Raw genomic sequence first — 5,152 nt, 5'->3', positions numbered from 1 at the left:
TGCGCCCGCCCGGCGCTCAGCCAGTGAGTGGGAACCGGTCTCCACATGGAATCCCAACCCTCAGCGGGAGCGCCACCGCGCTCCCAAGCGGCGCACTCTCCAGTGCGCCACCGGGCCGGCCCTGCCACAGTGTTTTAAACACGATCTATTCTTTCCTATCTCAAAAACAGAAAGAGAACAAAACCCTCTCTCTGACCACCACTCCCCATTTTTTCTCTCCTTCACAGGAAAGAATACCGACAACCCGTAAAAGTTATATAGACAACTCCTTATTCCCATCTCTGCCTTTTCACCTCCAGGCTGGCCACCATCCCCACCTGTCCACTGGATCTGCTCTGCCCAGTGCCCACGGCTTTCTCTTCCTGGTGACTCTGGGGGAACTTTGTTTCAGTTCTCCTCCTGCTGGACCTTTCAGCCGCATTTCAAACAAACAGCCACTCTCTCCTTGGAACTCACAAAACAAAATGGTATATTACTCTGTTGCTATATGAAAATTGCCTCAAAACCTAGATGCTTAAAACAACACACATTTAATAAGATGCCACCTCATGCCTGGAAGGATGGCTACTATCAAAAAAAAAAAAAAAAAAACCCAGAAAACAACAAGGGTTAGCAAAGATGTAGAGAAACTGGAACCTCATGCACTACTGGTGGGGATGTAAAATGGTGCAGTCTCTATGGAAAATAGTACAGAGGTTCCTCAAAAAATTAGACATTCATTTCCTGGTCTGAGAACCAAAAAAAAAAAAAAACCCAACACAGAGTTATGGTATGTTGCAGCCATCCCACTTCTGGGTGCATACCCAAAAGAATGGAAAGCAGGGTCTCAAAGAGATATTTTCACACCGTTTATTGAAGCATTTATTGAAGCATTATTCACAGTGACTAAAAGGTGGAAGGAACTCAAGTGGCCTTTGACACATAGATGAGCAAAATGTGGTCTGTCCACACAATGGAATATTATCCAATCACATTATGGGTGAACCATGAGGATATTACACTAAGTGACATAAGCCTGTCATAAAATGACAACTACTATACGATTCTCCTTATGTGAGGTATCTGAAGTAGTGGAACTCATAGAAACAGAATGGAGAGTCACCAGTGGTTGCAGGGGGCTGGGGGAGGGGAGCGGGAAGTTGTTTTTCAGCGGGTACAGAGTTTCAGTCTCACAGGATGAAAAAGTTCTAGAGATCTGTTGCACAGCAGAGTGAATGTAGCTAACACTACTGAAGAGTACTCTTAAAAATAGTTAAAATGGTAAATTTCATGTTATGTGCTTTTTACCACAATAAGAAATAAACAATGAAGGGCCGGCCCGTGGCTCACTCGGTAGAGTGCGGTGCTGATAACACCAAGGCCACGGGTTCGGATCCTATATAGGGATGGCCGGTGCGCTCACTGGCTGAGCGTGGTGCTGACAACACCAAGCCAAGGGTTGTGATCCCCTTACTGGTCACGAAAAAGACAAAAAAAAAATAATAATAAAAATGGTGATCAGGGGTGTGGTTCTGTGGGCTTTAAAAGAAGAGAGGAGTGTCTGTCTCTCTGCTCTGCCATTCTCACAATGTGATACCCTGCCATCAGTGTCACCACCACCAAGACCACCAGCTGTGTTCCCTGGACTTTGGACTTCCAGCCTCTGGAACTGTAAGCAATAAATTTCATTTTCTCATAAATTACCCAGTTCCATGTATGTTGTTACAAGCAACAGAAATGGACTAATATAGGCCCTCACCAAACACCAAATCTGCTAGACTTCCAGCCTCCAGAACTGTGAGAAATTTTTGTTTATAAGCTTAAAGGAAAAAAAAAAAAAGAACTTTCTTAGGCAGAGAAGGCAGATGAGTGAAATGCAGGAATGTTCTTTGTGTCCATTAAGAAATACGTTCCCTCCCATTTTTCAAGAAATGCTGGACTATCTCAGTGTATCTTTTCTTTCCCCACTTTCAATAGTAACATAAACTTAGGAAATTCTCTCATTTCTGTTACCTCTTTTATTTATTTATTTATTTTAAAAAGAAGACCGGTAAAGGGATCTTAACCCTTGACTTGGTGCTGTCAGCACCACGCTCAGCCAGTGAGCGAACCAGCCATCCCTATGTGGGATCCGAACCCGGGGCCTTGGTGTTATCAGCACCGCACTCTACCAAGTGAGCCACTGGCTGGCCCTCATTTCTGTTACCTCTACTAGAAGAAAAGCAATAACCCCAGTGAGATGGTGAACGACATCCGACAGGCCTCTGGTGTCAGGGATACAACAGAGAGAGGTGGGGACTGAGGCACATAGGCGGGCACATACCTCAGCTAACTGGGGAGCAGGCACTTACTGCACCTGGCTGCTGGCATGCAGGAATTCAGGCCCAGAATGGCCAGTCTTCAGATTTTTCCAGAGAAACTGGAAATAGAGATTTCAAAAGAAATACATTAACTTTCAAATTTTGGCAACTGAAAGTGTTTTAAAATACTGTGCATCCCAAGAAGATGCACACTCCCCCCACCAAAAAAAATTAAATATAAAAAGGCATGCTCCAGCCCAGTAATGTGTGTAGGCAGCACCTCACACCCCCTTCTCTTTTTGCTCAGCTTCTGGAGGTCACCCTGCCTTGGTTTCTCACTTGCCTTTTTGGGTGGCTGCTTCTCACTGTTTTGCTGGGTCTTTTCTTCTGGTTGCTTGTTAGGTGTTGACTTTTCTTTTTCTTTCTTTCTTTTTTTTTTTTTTTTTAAGATGACCGGTAAGGGGATTTTAACCCTTGGCTTGGTGTTGTCAGCACCACCCTCAGCCAGTGAGTGAACTGGCCATCCCTATATAGGATCCGAACCCATGGCCTTGATGTTATCAGCCCCACACTCTCCCAAGTGAGCCACGGGCTGGCCCAGATGTTGACTTTTCTTATGGCTCTGCCCAAGGTCTTCTCATCTTTCTAAACTTACTCACCTGGGTGATCTTAATTAGACTCAATTTACCACCAGTGTGCTGACAACACCTAAAACTAGATCCACCACCAAGACCTGAGCTCCAGAACCAATGCAACTTAGTAACTGAATTCTCAACTCCACATTTCCCTAACCCAAATCATTACCCTGTCCCAATCTGCCCAAACTGGGTAAGCTCTCTGAATGGCAATACATGATCCAAGCCATGCTTGACATTCTTTCCTCTCATTCTCCACATCCAGTGTTTACATTCATCTTTGTCCCTTCAGTAAATATATGTAGAGTTCCTCCTATGGACCAAGCTGTGTGCTGGCTTCTGGGGATCAACAACAAACAGGACAGGCAAGATCTCTGCCCTCTTAATGCCCAAAGTCTCACTGAAGCAATAGTTTTAAACCAGTTTCCTTAGCTGCACAATTAACTTAAAATAAAACTTGCCCAACGGAGATGGGTAAATGAAGACTAAATGAGTTAATACAATGTAACGTGCTTAGAACAGCATCTGGTGCACAGTAAGTGCTCAATAAATGCTAGTTGTTATTGTTAGTGAAAATAAGTAAACCATAAAAAACAAAAAGAGGGGGCCGGCCCGGTGGCGCACTGCTACAGTGCGCCGCTTGGGAGCGCAGTGGCGCTCCCGCCAAGGGCTCAGATCCCACATACAGACCAGCCACTCACTGGCTGAGCGAGGTGCGGGCGCAACACCGAGGGTTGCGATCCCGTTGCTGGTCCCGGTCCGGTACGGGTGCGACACTGAGGGTTGCGATCCGTTGCCGGTCATGAAAAAAGACAAAAAGGAAAAAAAAAAAAGAGGATGGCGTAGAAGAGAACACTGGAGTGGGCAGTGCAGGCATGTCTGAGGAGTCCACGGAGTGCATGAAACCTGAGGGATGAGAAGAAACCAGCCAGCAAGCACTGGGGAGACAACCAGAGCAAAGAAGGTGGTGCTGGCCTGGGCTAAGGTGGAGCAGCTGGAGGGGGAGAAGAGAACACCCATATCAGATGTTTCAGAAGTAGAATTGGCATGATTAGCTGTGGGTAGGTGGAGCAAGGGATTGGAGGAATCAGATGACACCTGTGTTCTTGGCTTTAATAAACCAATATCACATATTAATTTTTTTTTTTTTAAAGATGACCGGTAAGGGGATCTTAACCCTTGGCTTGGTGTTGTCAGCACCACGCTCAGCCAGTGAACAAACCGGCCATCCCTATATGGGATCCGAACCCATGGCCTTGGTGTTATCAGCACCACACTCTACAGAGTGAGCCACGGGCCGGCCTCAATATCACATATTAAAATGGGGAAGCCTAGGATAGCACCAGGTGGAAGGAGAATAGGAAACAACATTCCCAGTAGAGATGTCCAATAGCCCATTTCCTGCAGTCATTTGAATCCACGCTATGCCCTGCTCCCCATGCCCCCCCCCCAGTCCAGGCTGCCAGCCTGACTCCCTGGACTTCTGCAACAGCCTCTGCCCTGTTTGCTGTTGTAAAGCTACACGTCTATGCCAATTGTCAGGTTATAGCAGTAGCTACACTAATTGTTTGGTTAGGGCCACTCATAACTAAAGCCAAGTTGTTTCATTATTTTAGTTATACTAACTTTCCATTTGTATTGTCAGGGCTAGGGTTCAGACCCTTCAAACCCATTGTACAGACTGGATCACCAGAACCTCCACACACAGGTCCACGCCAGGTAGTTGGGAAAGATCCCAGGAACCACTGGCAGATAACACGAGCTCAGTCCTCAGCAGTAGCGGCGGCAGCAATGACCTCTCAGAGCATCCCGGGGACACTGGCAGCAACAGCCTCCAGCACCAATGGCAGCCACCACATAGCCCCCCAGGAGCATCCCAGATCAGAGCCACTCATCCTTTATACTTAAGTCTGATAACCCAGGACACCCAGGTGCACATGCGCAATTACACTAGATGATAACCAAGGAACACTTGAGCACATATGCCTGTTTACATCAAATGCTTGGCAAGATTCTGAACATTTGAGGGCCCCTGACCATTTTTCCTATATTTTCCCAACAAGCGCCTACTTCAAGTTCTCAGTCAAGTGGTCTTTCTGCTTCCACATTACCCACTATCCTTACAATACCTGCACTTAGATTAAGTAAGTTACTTAAGTTTTGGGGACCCTAGACATTTCATCTGTTTTAAAAAAGTTTCCTTTTTTTTTTTAAAAAAAAAAAAAGATGACCAGTACG

Source organism: Galeopterus variegatus, unplaced genomic scaffold (genome assembly GCF_000696425.1).
Source record: "Galeopterus variegatus unplaced genomic scaffold, G_variegatus-3.0.2 Scaffold196, whole genome shotgun sequence".
Classification (NCBI taxonomy): Eukaryota; Metazoa; Chordata; class Mammalia; order Dermoptera; family Cynocephalidae; genus Galeopterus; species Galeopterus variegatus.
Note: the sequence above shows the minus strand (reverse complement) of the source record.